The 22,209-nt window shown below is 42.9% G+C and overlaps 1 long non-coding RNA gene across 1 annotated transcript; it reads right to left on the bottom strand.

Moving 5' to 3' along the window:
* Nucleotides 1-19,288: 19,288 nt before the first annotated feature.
* LOC145614210 (uncharacterized) lies at nucleotides 19,289-20,403 on the bottom strand. Its single transcript, XR_014107070.1, has 2 exons — nucleotides 20,128-20,403; nucleotides 19,289-20,016 (listed from the first exon to the last, which is right to left on the bottom strand). It is a non-coding gene; the product is annotated as an uncharacterized LOC145614210 (long non-coding RNA).
* Nucleotides 20,404-22,209: the final 1,806 nt, after the last annotated feature.

The following is a 22,209-nucleotide window of genomic DNA, read 5'->3' as shown; positions in this document are numbered from 1 at the left end:
ACAATCTTTCTTCTTCCAAAACCGCCCACTCAAATAACGTTAGCACCTTTAATCTAGGAGAAGTCCTCGCTATGAACAACCAAGGACAAAGGAAACCATTTAGGAGGAACTTCACTCCTATTGGCATGAGTTATGACACCGCATTTGATCGATTAAATTCAAAAGGTCTTATAACTCCCATTGGACCATTTGGGGATCCACCAGTTGAGAAGAGGTCGGTTAACTGGAACCCCAACGCACATTGCAAATATCACCAAGGTAGGGGCCATTCTACTGAAAGCTGTTGGAAGCTTAAGGAAGCTATCCAAGACCTGATTGACAATAACAAACTGTCGTTGCCCCCTGCCAGTAAGAAGCCAAGCATTGACAATGCACCTTTAGCTCATACCTTGGCTATCTCCGATGAAGAAAACGAGGTTAACCCCTCATCTCTCATTAAGCCTGTCAAAGAAATCGATGTCAAAGAAAAAGGAGAAGAGATCTTTTTCGATGTCAGAGATAACCTCCCAGAACCAACAAATAAGGAAGACATACAATTGCTCACACTGTCCATGAAGGAGGCATCACAACTATTACGTGAAGCTCTCAAGGTTATGAACAAACTTCACAAGAAATACGATGAGCTTCCATGTCCAAAGGAGGAACCCAAAAAATAATTCACACCAGTGAGAACGACTTATGAGGCAAAGTATTTTCCCTTACAAGTCACCGAAAAACCCAAGAAGAGCAATAGAGTTTACACTCCAATTGGGATCCCATATGCACAGATGTTCGAAATGCTCTCCGAGAGTGGCAAGGTCAAACCTCTCGAACCGAGACCATTTGAGTCATTAAAAAGGACAGATAGATATTACTGTCAGTACCATCAATCAGGGGGGCACACCATAGAAAACTGTTTCAAATTCAAGGATTTGGTGCAGAAAATGATTGATGAAAAGGAATTAATCCAAGTTCAACAAGAAGAGGACATAACCGTTAATGGAGTGTGGGACAGTGATGAAGAAGATGTCTACCTAAAGGACATAGTAGGACCTTCACCTTCTGTATCATACACCATAGACGACATTTGGGCCGAAGAAGATTCATCAATAGACGTCCTCACAAGATCCGGGAGGATACAACCTCCCGTTTCAACACAACCTATGCCTACTGTACAACAAGTTCCCACACCTATCATCGAAGACAATGACATCGTTAAACAGTTTAAGAAGACAAAAGTTGAGATGAATGTGTGGAAGCTCCTGGCAACATCTCGAGAACATAGGTTGGCTGTAATGAATGCCTTGGATAAGATCGGGATAGATTTTGACACCACTCCTGAGGGACTAGCTAACTTCCTCACAAGTGACCTTCCTAGTCCGATTAATCTAATCACCTTCTCTGACAAAGATTTACCCCCAGAAGGTGACAAACACTACAAGGCATTAAACCTCACGGTAGTCTGCAAAAGGATGAATGTTCCCATGACTCTTGTAGACAATGGATCGGCTATTAATGTATGTCCACTTAGAACTGCGAGGATGCTCGGCATAAGGGATGAGGATTTAACTCCGTCCACACAAGGAATAAGAGCTTACGACAATACTCGCCGTCAAGCTCTTGGCAAAATAACCCTAAATGTGACGGCAAGAGCAATAGAACATGGTACTACTTTTCAAGTAGTAGATATCAAAGCCTCATTCAATTTGTTGTTAGGACGCCCTTGGCTCCATGATCTAAAGGCCGTCCCTTCATCTCTCCACCAACAAGTGAAAGCCATAGTTGGAGGAATTCCAATCACTATTGACGCTTCGCCGATGAGAATCAAATCCATAGAAAATCCAATCATCAATGTAGAGCACGACGAAGATGATGAAGACCTATGGGGCTTAAACGAAGAAGTCTCCTTAATCCAAGAAGATGAAAGGACATCTCTTTGCCACGACCCCCATTCCAACATGATTGTCAACACCATGCTGAAGAAACAAGGACACTTCCCTAGGATGACCCTAGGAAAGAAGAAAGGGATAGCAAAATCGGTGGAGTCACCTGGCCTCCCTAAGCTAGATACTTTCGGGCTTGGTTTCGAACCGACTCGGAAAGATCTCAAGCGAGCCCAGGACAAGTTGAAAGAACGTAGAGACGCTCGCATTTAAAAGAAAGCAATTCCAATGGATCAATACCCTCTTACGCTTAATGGTCAGTTTATAAAAGAAGGAGAGGATTATCCATGTCACGAATTTCCCGAGCCATTTGTTGTAAATGGCATACGACAACCAGGATTCGAGATTTTCTTGGATTGCTACTTCACTGACGAAATCCCAACTCCTGTCCATAAGGAGAAAGCACCCCCATGCTTTGACTTTAACGTCATGGGATTACTGTTTGGGCAAGAAAAGAATGAGCCAGCTTATGAAGAAGATAACTCCTCACTCATTCAAACGGTCCTACAAAGCGAAAAATTCGACCCCTCGAAGCTAATTACTCCAGCCGAAGGATCACTACAAGGGTGGCGCAAGACCATCAAAGTGACTACTCCAAGTGGAAGGAAGATATCAATCACGACAGGGCAAGGGCCGATGTTTGAAGAGTCGTCGGAGTCAGAGTCCGAGTTAGAGTCTTTCCCTTTAGAGTCTTCTAAGTCTTTAGCAATAACACCTCCCCTTCCTATTTCTTCTCCTAGGATAGTTAGTGATCCAGTCCCTGAGGACATATCACTCTTTGATGTAATGATCTCAGAGTATAATAATATTTCTCGTTCTCCTTACTTCTCGTGTTCTTCCCTAACCCAAGATGATGAGCATTGCTTATCTAACGATGAAAAAGACAAAGAAATTGTTAAAGCAATGGAAACACTCGAAAAGAAAACACCGGTAATTGAAGAAACTGAAACAGTTGACATCTCGAATGATTCAACTCATAAAAGAGAGGTTAAAATCGGACTAACATTGAATAAACAAGAAAGAACCGATTTAATTAACTTGCTTAAAGAACTTATTGATGTATTTGCTTGGTCATATGAAGATATGCCAGGCATTAACAGAGAAATAGCTCAACACACTATACCACTAATTCCAGGAATGAAACTTGTAAAACAAAAGTTGCGTCGAATGAAACTCGACGTAGCACTTAAGATAAAAGAAGAAGTTCAAAAACAAATAACTGCAGGTTTCATCAAGGTATCCAAATACCCCGAATGGGTCGCCAACGTCGTCCCAGTTCCAAAGAAAGACGGAAGGGTAAGGATGTGTGTCGACTATCGAGATCTAAATAAGGCAAGTCCAAAGGACGACTTCCCTTTGCCACACATCGATATTCTGGTAGACAACACGGCAAATCACGCGCTTCTCTCATTCATGGACGGATACGCAGGGTACAATCAGATTCTCATGGCAGAAGAAGACATGGAGAAAACGACCTTCATCACACCATGGGGCACTTACTGCTACACGGTAATGCCATTTGGGTTGAAAAACGCGGGTGCTACTTACCAACGTGCAGCAACTGCCTTACTCCATGACATGATGCATAAAGAAGTCGAAGTATATGTCGACGACATGATTGTGAAATCAAAGGACCGTCCAGGCCATCAAATAGCCTTAAGGAAATTTTTCGAAAGGCTAAGAAAATATAATATGAGGTTGAATCCATCAAAATGTGCTTTTGGAGTCACCTCGGACAAGCTCTTGGGATACGTCATAAGCTGTAGAGGAATAGAGATAGATCCAACCAAGATTAAAGCAATCATGTCGATGCCACCGCCTAAGACTGAGAAACAGATTCGAGGATTCATTGGCCGGTTGCAATACATAAGTAGGTTCATATCAAAACTGACAACGATATGTGAACCAATCTTCAAAAAGCTCAAGAAGAATGTACCAGTAATATGGGATGATGAGTGTCAAAAAGCCTTTGACAAGATCAAAGCCTATCTCGCAAATCCTCCCGTATTAGCGCCAGCACTTCCCGGAATACCTCTTAGGTTATACTTGACGGTTACCAAAGAGGCAATGGGAGCCATGCTAGCACAAGAGTTAGAAAGCAAAGAGAATGCAATCTATTACCTAAGTAAGAAGATGCTCGAATACAAAACACGCTATACACCACTCGAGAAATTGTGCCTTGCTTTGGTGTGGGCCATAACTAAGTTGAGACATTACATGTTGGTACATACCGTTTTCGTAGTCTCCCGATTGGATCCACTCAAGTATTTGTTCGAGAAATCAACACTCAATGGACGTATTTCAAGATGGATAGTCAACTTGACCCAGTTTGATGTACGGTTTATGCCACAAAAAGCTATTAAAGGATCTGTGGTGTCAGATTTTCTAGCAGACTTTCCAATAGAAGACTCGACACCAATACAGGACGATGAATTTCCGGATGAAGATTTGATGGTCACCGAAGATGATACTTGGACCTTGTATTTCGACGGAGCCTCAAACCAAAAGGGATGTGGCGTTGGAGTGCTACTAGTATCACCTAAAGAAGAACACGTTCCAATCTCAATAAAGCTTGATTTCGACGTTACCAACAACACTGCTGAATATGAAGCATGCGTGGTAGGCCTTGAAACATCCTTGGCATTGGGAGTAAAGAAGTTAAGGATATTCGGAGACTCTTCTTTTATTATCAATCAGATATCTAAAAGGTGGAAAGTAAGGAGCGAAAGCCTAGCCCCTTACCAAACTTATCTGGAAACTCTTACCGATCAGTTAGAGAAGGTAGAATACACATATCTACCTAGAGAAGAGAACCAATTTGCTGATGCCTTGGCAAGATTAGCCTCAATGGTTAGGATTCCCACGGAAATCGAGCAAATGCCTCTAACTATCGAAAAAAGGCATAAACCAGCATATATACAGGCTATAGAAGACGACGACTCAGTCCAAGACGAAGAAGAAGAAAAAGAAGAAGAACCATGGTAGACAGACATACTCAACTACGTCACCAATGGAGAATACCCTCCTCATGCTGACAAAAGAGCAAAGCGAGCATTGAGACTTTTGGCTTCTCAATATGTACTCATAGACAACGAGCTACATAAAAGGGTACCTAAAGGTCGAGCTCTCCTATGTGTAGGAAAGGTGGATGCACAAAGAATAATGAGAATAGTTCACGAAGGAATCTGTGGAACTCATGTAAATGGCAAAATGTTAGTCCAGAAAATAATGCGAGAAGGGTATTATTGGACTACAATGAATAGGGATTGCCATCAATACGTGAAAAGATGCCCTAAGTGTCAAATTTATGCCAATTTACAACATGTCCCTCCATCTTTGCTCTACACCTACACATCGCCATGGCCATTCTCTACATGGGGAATTAACATAATTGGCAAAATCACTCCCCCAGGGACAGGAGGCCACGAATTTATTCTAGTAGCAATTGATTACTTTACAAAGTGGGTTGAAGCGCAATCATACGCTAAACTCACTGCAAAACATGTAGCACTCTTTATCGAGAGAAATATTATTTGTCGATATGGAGTCCCACATGAAATGATAAGTGACAATGGAACTCACTTTCAAGCCGAATGTGAAGAATTGCTACATAAATATGGTATCCAACATCATCATTCGTCCCCTTATAGACCTCAAGCAAACGGAGCAGTCGAGGCAGCTAATAAGAATCTAAAAACTATCATCGACAAAATGATAGAAAATTATAAGGATTGGCCTGACAAGCTCCACTTCGCATTGTGGGGTTATCGCACGTCAATCCGTACATCAACCGGAAATACACCATTCTCCTTGGTATATGGAATGGATGCCGTACAACCTGTCGAACTAGAAATACCATCTCTACGCATTGCGTTAGAGAGTAAACTTGATGAAGTTGAATGGACTAGGGCAAGATATGAAGAATTGATCCTACTCGACGAAAAACGACTAGAGGCTCTACATCACACTCAGTGTTATCAAACTCGTATGGCTAGACATTTTAATAAGAAGGTCAAGACAAGAAATATCAAAGTAGGAGATTTGGTATTAAAAGCACTAAGGAAAAATGTTTTAGACCCAAGGGGAAAATTTAGACCTAATTGGTCTGGCCCCTACATTGTCAAAACAATCCTGTCAGGTGGTGCAGCAAAACTAACTGATATGGATGGCAATGAATTCTCAAACATGACCAATCTTGACCAACTTAAAAAATACTACCCATAATTACTTGAGTACGATACTCAAGAGAGCTACGTTCGGCCTGATTCCTTAGGAAAGGATACGTAGGCAACCCTTTACGGGTGCGGCCACTTTATTTTTCGACATCTCTGCGTTCCAGAATCAACTAAAAAGTCAACACAAAGTCGGCAAATTGTTGGCGTCGCAAAACAGAGCCTGGCGCCAGCCATAAGTCATCAGCGCCAGCCGATGGAATTGGCGCCTGGCGCCAGACTTCAATGGCAGGCGCCAAATGCCAATTACTGGCGCCAATTCAGGAATAAAATCAAGGCGAATTTCGGTTTTTTCGGAAAATTTTCGACTTCCATACTCGAAGAATTTCTGGAAAATTAATTTTTTCGATTTTCATTGCTTTAATAAAATAAATTTAAAGTAAATAATTTAATTGAAAGCTAAAATTTCATTAATAAAATAAAATTACATTGTTAATGGAATTTAAATAAGGCTGAAATAAATTAACTTTAAATAAAATTAACAATCTAATAAATCTAAAGCTAAGCAATGTTTTTAATCTTTCTTTTCCTTTTTGGCTCTTTTCCAATTCTTTTCTGCTTCCTCCTCTTCATCCATAACTTTAGCTAGTAGGCATCCTTTAGAGGACCTACATTTAATTTTAGAATAGATTGTCTCCCCTTCAGCTAACACCCCATGCTTCTTTTCCACCCAAGCCTTTTTGTCCGTGGTGTTAGCTTTCCTTTTTCCTTTGTCTCTAGTAGTATTTTTCTTCCTAGGAATTGTAGGTGTTTTGAATTCAATTCTTGCACCTAAGCGTTCTTTGGCAGGTGTCACTCTATCACCTAGACGATTCTTCACATCGGTTCTACCCTGATCAATTGAAGATTTCTTCAGCAACCACTTCTTTACATCATTAGATAAAGAAGGGGGAACCTTTTGGGTAATCACTTCCCATAAAGGTCTAGCGTTCCAGTAAGCGTCGAATCTGTCTACTTCTTGAGATACGGGGTACTCATAGGGAGGACGAAGATCCCCGGAAGGAATATTTTGAAGTAAGCCGTATTGTCTCTTTACCCTGCAAGGATAATAATATGTTACGCGAGACAAGCTTGGGAGACGGCAAAAAGGTTGCTTGTTAACACCAACCATCCTTTCTATTTTCCACCATGGGATGACCCACTTGATAGCAAAATCACGTGATTCAAATACTTTTCTCCACCCATGACGCCCAATCTTAGGGATGCGCTTCTTTCTTCTCACAAAGCAATTGGGAGTATATTTTTCGATGTCATCCGGAGGGCTAATTAACCCTAGCCTCTCCATTAGCCACATCTGTAAAAAAATTGCAATGCAAACAAAATTATTATTACAATACAAAAATATATTTTTTGATTTCTGTAATTAAAAATGTTATTTTTTCGACCTGTAATAAAATTGGAGAACCGCAAAAAGGCGCTTTTGGGTCCCTTTTCAATTCATCGAGACTAATCATGGTCTCTCCAACTATTAATGGCATTGGATTCCTCCCTGATTCAATTTGCTCTAGTACAGTGGTGATAATTGATTGACCCTCGTTATTTTTACCGCTACTAAGAAAAAATTGGTTGAGCATGCAAAATAAAAACGCCCTTCTTCTATATATATGAAAGGATTCAGAAAGAGGTTTATCAAAATAATAGCGTGCGAATCCTTTCAAATTAACTATATTGCCATCTACTATTTTTGATAAATCTCTTTCCTTTAAATTAAAGAAGCGTTCGAAATCCTTATAGTAATATTCATCTACTCTGGGGATTACTACTAGGTCTATTGCAAGGAAGCCTAAGATAGCACCAAATTCCTCTAGCAAAGGGCTAATTTCATCATACCCTATTCTGAAACAATGCGTATCAATATTCCAAAATTCTAAAGCGGTATGTATGAAGTCTAGGTCTAGATCTACCCCTTTGATGCCATAAATGCCCCCCAAGTGAAATAAATCCAATTCTTTTCTTTCTCTAGCATTAAGAGATCGACACCATTCATGAGTGTATTGGATGAAGGTTTTAGTGGCTAAAGACATGATTATTATTTTTTTCTGAAGAAGAGAATAATTTTTTTTTTTTTTTTGGGATTTTATTTTAATTTTCAAAAAACCGGCATTTTTCCGTTTTCTTTTCCTTTTTATTTTTTTTTGGGGGAGAGAGTCGGATAATATCCTCCATCAATAATAAAAATGACGGAATTTTTGCGCATAAATTGTTAACATACACTAACATAATAATAAGCAATCGAATAAATTTACGATAACATAAAAATACAAATGCGTCTAAATAATGAGTCAAAGGCAAAGTTCTATAAAAGTCAAAATAAAATATATGTACAGAAACAGACTACGGCGCCGGAGGACGTAGGCCCATCATGCCATAAAACTGTGCCGTACGAGGAGTCACCTCTCCACCAGCTCCAGCCTCGGCACCGGCTCCAGTCTCCGTAGGAGGAGGAAGACTCGAGATAGGACCACTCCAGCCAGGATCAACCTGAGGCTGAGACCGCGGAGGCTGCTGCGATGACGAGCCAACCTCGTACATCCCACCACCTCTGAAAGCCGAGGTAGCCTCTCCTACCGGTACAGCAGGAGCACCCTCAGAAGAAGACCCCGAGCCCTCAGCAACGTCGGCTCGAGCAGCCTCAGAGCGACCGCCTCTACCTCCTGACGAAGTACAGCGAAGTCTCGAGCTAGACCTCGCCGGATCTCTCCGCCCCTCAGGTCTCGTACGGGTGTGAGAAGTGATAGGATGGCCCTGCAAAAAGAATTAAATCAGAAACAAAGTAAAACTGAAGCCATAATACAGAAATAATGAGTAAAAAAGGTTACCTCTTGGACAACGTCGTCCCGACGACAGGTGGCCGCGTTCCTCATCCGGACGAGCTGGCTCCGGAAGGCATCTATGCATCGTGCCATAGCCGAAACCACCTCGCGTGAGAACTGTCAGAAAAATAAGTCAGTGAAAATACATGATAAAGGAACACAAAATTCTGAACTTAAACTAGGCTTACACTAGTCTGGTGGCGAGGAATCGACCGCTCCACGAAGCGCTCACCCTAGGGAGCCGGAGAAATCATCTCCTCGATCGGCCCGTACATCCCCTGGTAGTGAATGGACATACGGGGCGGCACAAACTCAGCAGGACCGTCCTGATAAAACTGAAGAAATCAGTAAAGTATTACTTGGGGGCTACTTAGCGAAAAATAAAAAGCTAAAGATCTTACTCTCATATCCTCAGCCGGTACGGGGACTGGAGCTAACAAAGGTAGTAGCTCCTCAGTGTAACACCGCCCGAGGATCACATGGGACCGCCAGAGGGAACCAGCTCCCTCAGCCATGCTCGACAACCGTCCCTCGTCGAACATGTGACGTGGCGGAGGAGCAGGAACAACGAAGACATCAGAAGAGTGTTGTCTAGCAACTCTCTCTCCTAAATACGCGACCGCTCCGTAGGTCCCCAGAAAATAGCGACGCTCAGCAGAGTACTGTGCGGCTAATCTAGGGACTGTCCAACTACCCCACGGTCGGTATACCACCTCAGGTCCCTATAAAAAGCACCAATCAGGCAAAAATATATCTAAAGCACCGCGAAAGAGCAAGATAAACAACTAAAAGTCATACCAAGATGATCCAGCTCCGGACACGTGCAGTAGACATGTCCACATGGTGGCCGCCCCAAGAAGCGCTCACTGGATATCCCCTCGGCGATGGTCTCGCCGGCGCAACAGAAGGAAAGTACTCGTAGAACCAGATCTACAAAGAGTTAAAAGTGTGAGTAAATGCTAACTAATATGTAGGGCTAAACTTTATAGGGAATAATGTTTACCTCTACGACCTTCCAGAAATCAGACAAAGCGACGTTCGTCCTAAAGGACCGGTGACGACACGAGTCCCTCAGCGCACGAACGAAATCAGTGTAGGCCAAGCTGGCCCAGTCATAAGTCCCGATCTGCTGGAGATCACGGACAGCAGAGAGGTAGTAAAGCAATGCCCTACTACCCTTGTCAGGAGAGAATGTCCCTGATAATAACATCAGCACAAAGATGCGCACCCGCTGCTCTCGGGTGGTCGCATCATCATCAAGAGCCGCTGCCAGCGTCGAGCGGCGAATCCCTCTAGCACTGAACTGAGTCGTCTCGACCTCAGCTCGGGCCCGAATAGCAATCGGCCCCAACAACTCCTCGACCTCTGAAGAAAAGACGTCGATCCCACCGTCGAACAGCAGTGGCACAGAAGTGAACTCCAGTCCTGTGATGAGACTGAAGTTTGTAGGGGTGACCATCATCTCGCCCCAGGGAAAATGGAAGGTGTTGGTGGTGTCCCAGAAGAACTCCACCAAAGCGCGCACTACGTGATGACCCCCGCTGGAGGCGACCATAGCCTTGGAGGTCTCGAATAGAGTAACTAGCCCGCAGGACTCCCATAGGAGTCTCGTCTCGAGGTCCCTGGCGATATGCATCCTGTACAGATCGCCTAGACCGTCACAACCAGAGCCGTGATGTCGTGTCCTCCCGGGCTCGGTTCCCCGTCTCACCCTCTCAGAAATGTGGTGGACAGGGGCAAAGAACAGGGTCCGCTCATCCCACTCCGGGAGCCGACCAAGCGAAGTGGACGGCGTGGCGTCGTCCTCCACGGGCTCATGCTCCCGTCTAGCGTTTCGGGACCGTGAACCTGAGCCTCGCTGTCTAGCCATGCTACATTGTGCAGAATCATCATAAATTAAGGTTCTATAGTATCTAAGGTTCGCCTAGCCGCATGATACTATGTTCGCAAAAAAACAGAGTACGTAGTACTAAAACAGAGCACAAATTCAAATTGAGCATGACAACATTTTTTCAAGCAATCAAACAATTTCTTGCAATACTATAGTGATTATTGTGACAAATTGAACAAGAATTGCTAGTGAAAACGTCAAGAACAAACCACATTGTTCTTCACGACCTTAAGAGGTCCAACAATGGCAGATTGCTCATTTCTTCACCAAATTGAGTCAAACAAATCTCAAATTACTGCCAAGGAAATATATAAACATAAAAAAGCAATTTCATGGCATAAAACTTGACAAACAAAGCAAATTGAGCATCATAGAATTCGAATTTTCATGAAATTCGTGAATATTCATGCCAAGAATTCGTAAAAACCGGTGTGGGTTTGAGGAAAACTTACATAGATCGGGAAAATAGATGAGAAGAGCTTTGATTTGCAACAAATTTGAGCGAATTCGGTTGAGAAACGAGCAAGCAATGAGCAATTGAAGCTTTCGGTTGCCTCGAGCAGTTTTCACAACGAACAGAGCAGCAAATGAAGAAGAAACGGGGATTTAAAGAAAATCCCGTGCTGGCGCCAGTCCCTAGGCATTGGCGTCACCATCAGGGCTTGGCGCCTGGCGCCAACATCAGCGTCTGGCGCTAACGCCAAATGGCTGGCGCTGATGGTTTTTTCAGCGACGCCAAAGCATCCAGCCACTTGTTGAGGTTGTGCTAGCCTTCTGCAATATATATTTTTGGGTTCCTTGGCATGCCAGTTAGCCCCTCTAAGCAATTTGACATAATTAAGTAATCGGCTTGATTACATAAAGTGATCGACCTGATAAGAGATCTTCTCACTTAGCTTAAAGCGCCTAAGCATTGGCTCATGAGCAAAAGGCACCGACATATAGGTTCAAGAGCAAAAGGCACCGACATATAGGTTCAAGAGCAAAAGGCACCGACATACAGGTTCAAAGCAAAAGAACGCCGACGTACAGGCATAGCGGAGGCAAAGTTCAGGCGAACTTTTAAAGATCGACAGGCGTGGATCTTCGGTATTTTCCTTTGGAAAATTATCGCATCAACTAAGGATTGTTTCAACAGAAGCAATCTTCGATATTATTCCCTTGGACGCGGAATATTATCATTGCGGAGGAGGATCGTTTCAGGCGAAGCAATCTTCTATATTGGAAGCAGTTACGGGCGTAGCGGTTTTCAAGCGGGGTGGTATTCTCTAGCTTGCAGGAGGTCATCAAAACAATTGGTTACTTTCAGAGACGTGTGCTCGACGGTGCAAGATACGCGTTTCTTAACTCTTCTATCTGTTTAACTAATGCTAGTTTTTCAGGTATCGGCGTTACAAGATTGATTTAGGATCGCAGAACGTTCTGAATCACTCTCCGTCCCTATCGATACTTTGACTTTTGTTTTCGAAACTTGCGTTTCTCCAAACTCAGTCAAAGTGGGGGCTTCTGTAGACACCCATTTGTGTCTCCCCAAAACCAAACCCAGTGATGAGTACCTTTCACGTCGAATCATAATCGAATGAAACGAAAGTGTGGAAAGGTCTAGTGTTGCGGAAAGTTTTATTTCTTTTCTCTTCTCTCTGTTTTTGAAAACTTTATTTTAAGAAAACAGCCAATCTAATTTACTAAACTGGGCCCGGTTTGAGCTTTATGTACGGCCCAATGATCTAGGGGAGGGCCTAATATGATTTATCATTCCTAATGCAATTAGGAATGGTTTTAGTCTTCTAGAATCTTCTAGAAGGTTCTTTTCATTCCTAATTCAATTAGCATTGATAAGTTGACTTTGTTGACTTTTCAGAGCTTTAATCAAGATCAAATAGCATTTTCGAAGAAATTATATTATTTTATCCTCCAGTACGGGAAATTTATCAGATTTTTGAAAACGCGTTGAAATCCAGTTTGGCGTCCAACCCCAGGCATTGGCGCCTGGAACCAGGCTTGGCGCCAGACGCTAGCCATTGGCGCCTGGCGCTAGCCACTGGTGCCTGGCGCTAGTTAGCCAGGGTTGGCGCCAACCTTGTTTTGCGTGCGTCAGACTCTGTTTTGTTAAATCATCTTTTTTGGCTAATTTTCTCTATAAATATCGTATCAAAAACTCCGTTTTCATTCACCAATTCTCTTCATTCTCAAGCTTTCAACAACAATCATTAATTCTTTAGCATTCTTTCTTTCATTCAATTCTTTCTAGCTTTTTTCATACAAAATTCCGCATTCGCAAGATCTAGAAACACCTAGCCATATTCGAAGTTGCCTTCGCCCTAGACGTGAAAGGTTTTAATTTCTGAGGGTTTGGTCCCAAATCTCTATTTCAATTATTTAATTTAATTGTTTGATTATTATTTTTCCTTGAGGTTACTAACGTGTGTATTTTGTTATTAGAAAGTGGTACGAGGCATCAAAGTAAGTACTTTAATTGATTAATTGATTTTATGATGTAGAAATCATGTTTAGATTGTTATTATGATTCCTAGTATCATGTCTAGGTTATATTTAATATTAAATATGATTGTTATGATGCCTTTTATTTTCTTCCTAATATTTATGATTGTTAGTATCATGTTAGGGTTAAAGATTTGATTTTTATTGCTTAGTGACATGCTAGGGTTTGTTATTATTCTTGTTAGTATCATGCCTAGGATCTTGCTTTTATGCTTTAACATGAATATTATTATAATTATGATTATTATGATTATTACTAACTATGATTGCTATGATTATGATATTCGTTATTGTTCGTGGTCATTATAATTTGTTATAATAATGGTTCATGATTATTTATTATTTATTGATTATTTTTATGTTGCTTGATTATTTTTATTTATTGCTTGATCACACCTTTTATTGCATGTTTAAAGGGAATTTTGTACTTGTAATCACGCTTAATAAGATAATTAATAATCTTGTTAGGTTAACTTTGATTATAATCCAAGTGATCGCCAATAATAGTTTATTTGTGCATTAATATTCAACCAACATAGATTAAACAGGTTTAGGGTTAAACCTATTGATTGCATGTTAATTAAAAAGCGCACATGAATACGATCAGAATAAAGTAGAGGCATATTATTAGGGCAGGTTCAATCTCTTTTAGGTTGGATTTGTACCTTCATCCCCGGACCCTTATTTGGTTCTAGACCTTATGGAGTTGACGATCTCTTGGATCGTTAAGGGGTGTAACCTTCACCTCGTGAACGGTTTACAAGTTCCTAAAAACTTGTTGGCGACTCTTTTGCTCTATCTTCTTCCCTTTTGGACGCCACCGTACTTTAGTGTATGATCACAGTGGGGTTCGAGCTAGTGGGATTAAAGCTTGAAATTATTCCCTACAGTAAGAGCAAGTTTAAGCATTCTTCTTGTGTTAACATACAAGCGGCCAAGCTTCCTTCGTGTGTTAGCATACAAGCGGCCCAAGGCAAGTCCAATACAAGCGGTTCTAATGTCGAGTCGATGGGTTCGATTGCGTGAGCAGGGGCTGCTTGGTATGCATATCATTATCTTCCAACATCAAAAGAGTATTGTAATTAACTTGTAACCAATGGAGACAAGCGACAACTATGGGGAATTGAAGCCCAGGTTCCGCAAATACAAGCGGCAAATATGCCGACTTATACAATGATAGTCAGGCGGCACTTAGAAAGTGGATGCCTAATTGATACAACCGACCATGAAACTTATATAGCAGCTCTATGTACACCACTATTATTATAGTGAGCTTGCACATCATAGTGCATACATCCGGCTACTATCATCTTTTACATTAGTACACTCAGGCGGCATGGGGCAGCTTTGCTCCAATGGTGTCAGCCGGTGATCGCTATTAATGGTGGCAGCCGGTCAGAGCTATGAACAGTGGCAACCGAGTTGTTTTCTACCTCAATTAAGCGGCTGTCGTGGCTCAATTGCTCGCCAATTAAGTCCGACTGTAGGGGCATCCATGCTTATCAATTTATCCCGGTTGTATGGGAACCCAGGCTCATCAACTAATTCCGGTTGGAGGGGTTGTTACCTGTCTCAACCAAGCCCGGCTGCTGGGCTGCTTTGTTCATCCTCAAAAGCTGGCTGAAGGGGTTGTCTGGTCATCTTTTCACCCAAAAATTTTAGGGTGAGCAAGGTAGTGAGTCGTTCCTCATTACCGGTTGTATTATCATTGAAGAAGCTCACATGTATAAGTGGAGATAGGCAGCTATATGAGCATTTAAAGAAGCCTCGCCACTTGTATATCTCTCTTTGGGAGTATAATAGTTAGGCGGTATTAATGCCGAGGCGAATGAGTTCATGCGGAAGCTGCTAGGCACTAACAACCAGAGTCTCATGAAGGCATGGTCATATGAGTTTTGTTAACGTCAATATATATCATTATTATGATTAAAAAAAAAAAAAAAAAAAAAGATTTGATAATTATTGTTGTATCAAATGGTCGGTTCTTAAAAACCAAGAGGTCGAGATGCGGAGATGAAAGCATCCGGCCATGGTGTTGCAGTATCATGCGGAGAACTTATTGCTGAGTTCTCATGAGACGGTCATCAAAGCCGACCAACGTTTAAGAGTTTGTGCGTGAGTTGGGTGGCCGTTTGAGGTTTGTTCAAGCTAATAATCATCATTATTTTGATTATAATATGAAAATATGAAGTATCATGCCGGAATCTTGCATACAGGCGGCAAGCATAGCCAGCAAGCAAAATCGAGCCATTTTTTATTGAGTATAAGTGGAATCGAAGAATGATCATTTAAGCCGCTTGTAAAACCGGCTATGTATATACAAGTCAAGCCATAGATTTCTTGCAATATGATGGACAGTATTACTAGATAGCTTGTATGTATTACAAAGGCGTCGGCAAGCTTCTCGATGTCTGCTACTTCTTACAACAAGCGTCCCTCAACCACAGCCCAAGCCAACTCCAATGCAGGCGGCATGGGGCAGCATTGCTCGTCAATTTAGCCGCCTGAAAGGGTTTCTTTGTTCTTCAATTAAGTCCGGCTGCAAGGCTACTTTGCTCTCAAGTTAAGGCTGGTCGCAGGGCTGTTTTATTTATCAATCAAGCCGGCTGTGGGGTTGCTGTATGCATCAAAATTAGCGAATGCTTTGCTCAACCTCAAAGCCGGTTGTGATGGTTGCTTCGTTCAACCTGAAAGCCAGCTGCCAATCTGCCATGGCTGCTTTGTTCACCCTCAAAGCCGGCTGTAGGGGCTGTTTTGTTCAAGCGGCATTTTTAGTGACTGAATCTTAGCTTAAAAGCCGGCACGATTGAGCAAGGCATACATCCGACCATGGTACCAAGTACCATGTCAAGAGCTAATGTGAATATGGCTGGACAACTACCTGTTCGAAAGGCCGCTTGAGTGTTGTTCACTTGTTCATGACAATATTTATCATGAAATATCATTATAATGATTTATTTTTATTTTGTTTTAAAAAAAAAATAGTGAACTTGAGTTCTTGGTCTCAAGCTGCATGTCACCAGCCAGGCGGCATCATATCAAAGCCCATGCTATCTTATGATTAAGCTTAAGCTCCTCCGAGTCGGAAAATGATGATGTTGAAAGCAACAATGGAGATCGACTCTTTGGGAGTATAATGGTCAGGCGGCATAAGTGTCGAGCACCCTTCGCATTTGGTTAAGCTCGGCAGCCGGCCTTCCAAGGTTCTTCAAGGGCTAAGCTACCCAATTACATGGGTTAAGCATCAGAATATTTGAGGTAACAATTGACTTACTCTCCTCTAAATAATGTTGATGCATTAAAATAAACAATAAACTAAGTTAAAAACTTAGTAGCTACTAAATTAACGTCCAAGTGACGTGAGGCCAATGGCCGGATAATCAACTAAGTTTGAAACTTAGTAGCTAAACTAACGTCCAAGTGACGTGAGGCCAATGGCCGGATAATAAACTAAGTTTGAAACTTAGTAGCGATTTCAACGTCTGAGTGACATGCGGCCAATGGCCAGATAACTAAACTAGGCACAAAACCGCTTAGTGGCTATACAGCCGGTCTCAACCTAGACCAGAGGCCAAAGGCCGGATGGTTGCTTTTTTCATAAAATCGTCTGTCCTAACATGGACAATGGCGTCCAACGACACCCCTCCGGGTGCAATCGTCGCAGAAAAAGCATACTTGCTTGCTCTACGTACCTATGCAGACGGCAAAGATTGAACGACCAAATTGGTCAACTCATAGCCGTCTGACCAGAACAGTCTAAAGAACGACTAAGTTTTCGGAACACCGGATGTCCAAAAGACATCAGCCGGTGATCGACCAAAGTTCTAACCTAGATTACCTTCCGAAATTATACAAGTCCTCCCAATGGTGTAGAAAGACATTGAAAGTATAATTGGATTACAAACACCCCAGGCGGCCATTTGCCTCCTGCCCTGTGAAGAGTCAAGCGGCCATTTGCCTCCTGCCCTGTGAAGAGTCAGGCGGCCATTTGCCTCCTGCCCCCCAGGCGACCATTTGCCTCCTGCCCTGTGAAGAGTCAGGCGGCCATTTGCCTCCTGCCCTGTGAAGAGTCAGGTGGCCATTTGCCTCCTGCTCTGTGAAGAGTCAGGCGGCCATTTGCCTCCTGCCCCCAGGCGGCATTTTCCTCCTTCCCTATGAAGAGTCAGGCGACCATTTGCCTCCTGCCCCCAGGCGGCCATTTGCCTCTTGCCCTGTGAAGAGTCAGGCGGCCATTTACCTCCTGCCCTATGAAGAGTCACGCGGCCATTTGCCTCCTGCCCTGTGAAGAGTCAGGCGGCCATTTGCCTCCTGCCCCCAGGCGGCATTTGCCTCATTCCCTATAAAGAGTCAGGCGGCCATTTGCCTCCTACCCCCCAGGAAGCCATTTGCCTCCTGCCCTCAGGCGGCCATTTGCCTCCTGCCCCCAGGCGGCCATTTGCCTCCTGCCCTATGAAGAGTCAGGCGGCCATTTGCCTCCTGCCCCCAGGCGGCCATTTGCCTCCTACCCTATGAAGAGTCAGGCGGCCATTTGCCTCCTGCCCCCAGGCGGCATTTGCCTCCTTCCCTGTGAAGAGTCAGGCGGCCATTTGCCTCCTGCCCCCAGGCGGCCATTTGCCTCTTGCCCTGTGAAGAGTCAGGCGGCCATTTGCCTCCTGCCCCCAGGCGTCCATTTGCCTCCTGCCCCCAGGCGTCCATTTTCCTCCTTCCCCTATGAAGAGTCAGGCGGTCATTTGCCTCCTGCGCTCTGAAGAGTTAGGCGGCCATTTGACTCCTGCCCCCAGGCGGCCATTTGCCTCCTGCCCTATGAAGAGTCAGGCGGCCATTTGCCTCCTGCCTTGTGAAGAGTCAGGCGGCCATTTGCCTCCTGCCCTATGAAGAGTCAGGCGGCCATTTGCCTCCTGCCCTTTGAAGAGTCAGGCGGCCATTTGCCTCCTGCCCCTAGGCGGCCTTTGCCTCCTTCCCTATGAAGAGTTAGGCGGCCATTTGCCTCCTGCCCTGTGAAGAGTCAGGCGGCCATTTGCCTCCTGCCCCCAGGCGGCCATTTGCCTCCTGCCCTATCAGGCGGCCATTTGCCTCCTGCCTTATGGGATGTCAAACGTCTCAAAAATATTCTAAGTCACCCAAAGGTCATATGACCACCATAGTGGGGCTAAAAGAAATAAAAGTCGTCATCTGTCTAGTTCAGGAGGCAATCATTATTATGATTGATTAACTTAGAAAATATCATACCATTTAAGGTATCAAATTTTCCAAGTTAATCAAATCTCTCTTTTATTGAACTAGACATATGCCGCCCATAGAGCTTTTGAACAAGCGGAAAATAAAGCCTTGATTTCGAAAGGAGTAATTCCTCTTGAAAAAGAAATTACCCCTTCCGAGGGGCTAATGTTTGGGGGTAAAAAAATACCCCCTATATGTGGACCAATGCCACCTCGACACGTGTCCGCAAGCTCAGCGCTCAATGAGCCAATTAGAGCATGACACGTGTCACTCAATGATAGAAGGGTGAAAATGGGCTTTAAGCCCACAACCCTAGAAACCGTAAAACGGTGGGAAGCCAATCTACTTAGGTTAAATAACCTAAGAGGCACATATCCCAATACTCTATAAATACTGATCATTACATCAGCTTCAAGGGATCGAATTCTCTCTCCAAGGGCAATGCCCCCGACATTTACTCTCCCTTCTCTCTACTTTCTCTCTCTAAAATACATTATTTCGGTCACTGTCTTAATCGTTGGAGGCGGACCTCCGCCCCCCCCCCCCCCCCCCCCGGGGTCCGTTGTTTTGCAGGTGATCAAGCCGTTTGAGTGTTGTATTGCAGATCTGTCTCCCGAGGGACGTACACACCCTCCATTCGGGTACGTACAAAAAACCTCAAAACAAAAATAGTTGATTTTTCTTTTTTGGCAAATTACGAAATTACAATTTAACATCAATAATATTTCTTTTAAATAACAACATTAGTATTATATAACATTTACAAAGAGAAAGAAAGAAAAAAAAATACAACATATACAAAGCTACAGATCTAAATTTACAGGTATATAATTACAAGACGAAAAAATTAAAACTCTTTAGTTCAAAAATTTATACAAACACAATTCCTAAACATATTCAATTGATATTAATCTTTCAACCCCACGCACCAAAGTATTGCAGTCAACAAATTTGCAAATCATAATTATGTCTTCCTTCCAGTAGTTGAAAATTTTGTCCACTATCTCCATTTAATTCATATACTGCAATCATCAAGAACAACCCAAACTAAAAAATCAAAATACCAGCCATAAGAAGAAATTGGACATAAAAATTGAGAATAAACTAAAATAGAAATTAATCATTAATTAAAAAAAAATTAAATAGTCCAAGTTTATGAATATGAAATCCCCAAAATCAAAATCAAGAAAACTCAAATCCAAACCCAAACAGATAGATCTAAGAAATATAAATTGTTATCCACCCCGATTACCAAAATACCTTCATTTCTTTGAACAAATCCCAGTTGCTATTGAAAAAGCGTAAGGAGATGCCGGCATTTCTCGACCGTGACTCTGAGGGACGTATAAACAAAACAAAAAAAAACCCAGAAACCGACATCAAGGCCATTTAAAAACAGCGAACAAGATGACCACGCACGATTTCATGGTTGAATTCTGCAATTTCACAAAAAAAAAAAGAAGAAGACCATAGACATCATTGTTGAACCTCAACATACGATCTAAGAGACGGAGTAAAAATCCCGAATGAGAGAGAAAACTATATACCTTAGAGCATGATTTTCTTAAGGTGATGGTAGGAGTCGCTTCAAAATTTTTAGGAAATTTTTATAGCTTGGAAGATAGTCGGCGGATGGAAGAGAAGATGAGGATTTAAATTTGGGGATTGAGGTTAGGGTTTTGAGGAGAGAGAATGTAAAAATAAGAGAGCATGCATTAAAGGACGAAGGTAGAGACCCATGAAATTTAATAACGGGTTTCATATCCTTTCATCTTTTGTTCTTCAATCAAGTGTGTGGGCCCTAGTACACCTAAAAGACCCGTTGAGTGCATAATTAGTTCTTTTATATCTCATATATTCTTTAGTAGTGGGCCCTAGGATATATAAGAGATCCGTTATATTAAATATTGAATCTCTTACATCAAACAGACCCGTTTATTAAATAACGGGTCTTTCATAAGCGGTATGTTTTCTAATTTTTGTAGTAGTGTAAAACTTCTCCTTCCACCTAGACCATTTGGACACCTTGTCCAAAGTCATTTGGTATTGGGGCAAGGTGGTGAGAGTATACCACACCCCATGACCACTTGGGGCCTTGCTCAGATAATGCATATGAGTGAAGGCAGAAAAGCTGGGGTCTTTATTCTGGAGCTCGCACGTGGCAATATAACTCAATATATTCACCCCACGACTTTGGAGTGAGCTGCCAGACGCCCAAATCGTACCCCTTGAGGATTTTCCTTATCCCATTATGGAGGGGGAACCGGAGGCCGGCTTTTATTACCGCCTTGTAGAAAACAAATTAGTTGTCTGCATTTTCAATTATATCCTCCTAGGCCATGATAGCATCCCCAGGCGGAACAATAATATCCCACCCCTTTCCAAAGGGGTGTTTTTCCTTGAAGGCCTTGAAGCCATTCTTCAACAATGCTATATCACCCGGAAGCATCCTTATCTTCTTCGGTCAGGGTTAGCAGAGGTCTTAGCCGGCTGCTGGTAGTCAGCTGCAAAATTGTCTTGATCGAACCTAGATGCTTCGGCCCCCGATCTTTCGGCGACATCGTTGCCGCCTGCCTCCTCCCCTGATCCATGAGAGGAGGCGGCCTCTTCACCGCCTAACTCCCTCACGCTTGAACTATCTGAGGATGAGGGAGCCTCATCATCGGAACCACTCCTCTCCTCCGATTCCTCTTGTTCCCCATCCGAAACAACCTCAACCGCGGGCACTTCCCTAGCGCGCCGGCTTCTTGGCTTAATAGCCTTTTGTTTAACTCTAGCCATTATGTCCTGCATAGATACAGAGATGGAGAAATTCGGGGATGAGCACAGCAGTTCCGACAGTCCGGAAAAGGCACCTCTTGTTCTAGATTCAGCCGTATAGTGATGAGTGTGTGAATTGAGAGTTCATTTTTATTTTAAAGACTATGTATACAGACTAAACAAGAATGTATACAAATGAAAAAGAAGAAAAAGTTGAAGGAGGGTACAAGCGGTTACCTTACTTTGATTCTGAATTTTCTAAAAACTGCTATAGATGGCTGACCGGGTGTTTTCAAAGTATGCACACGGAAATCTTGAAAATCTGACGCAGACGGAATTAGGGTATCTCTCTCTAAGAATCTCTCTTTCTCTCTCTAGAAAGTCAAAATAATGAAAATAGTGAGAGAAAGGAGGGGGGGTAAACCCCTATTTATAGAGGGGTGAAACGGGGGCATCACTGTCATACCCCAGATTTACTAGCCGTTTTCATTTTTCATCTCACACGGGTGGACACGTGTCACAGGCGTCATGTAGCCCGCCACATGACCCCTGTGAGGGGCAAATGTTTAGGGTAAAAATACCCTAGACATGTGGACCAATGAGAGAGGGCCACGTGTCAAGCCCAGGCTGGTCCAAGTGGACCAATAGCCATCTAACACGTGTCACCTTCAAATACCTTCTGAAATTGCGGCCTTCAAGGGCCCAATTTCCAAGAGCGCTGTAAGACGGCGCAGCCCACCAAATCTAGGTCAAATGACCAAGATAGGGGCACACCTTCCAATGACCCTATAAATAGGGAGATATTCACCAAATTGTGGGACACATTCAATCATTTATTACATTTACTTTCTCTCTCATCAAAGAAAATC

The sequence above is a fragment of the Chenopodium album genome, chromosome 3 (genome assembly GCF_948465745.1).
Source record: "Chenopodium album chromosome 3, dcCheAlbu1.1, whole genome shotgun sequence".
Taxonomy (NCBI): Eukaryota; Viridiplantae; Streptophyta; class Magnoliopsida; order Caryophyllales; family Amaranthaceae; genus Chenopodium; species Chenopodium album.
Note: the sequence above shows the minus strand (reverse complement) of the source record. Positions and strands in the feature narration are given on the sequence as shown.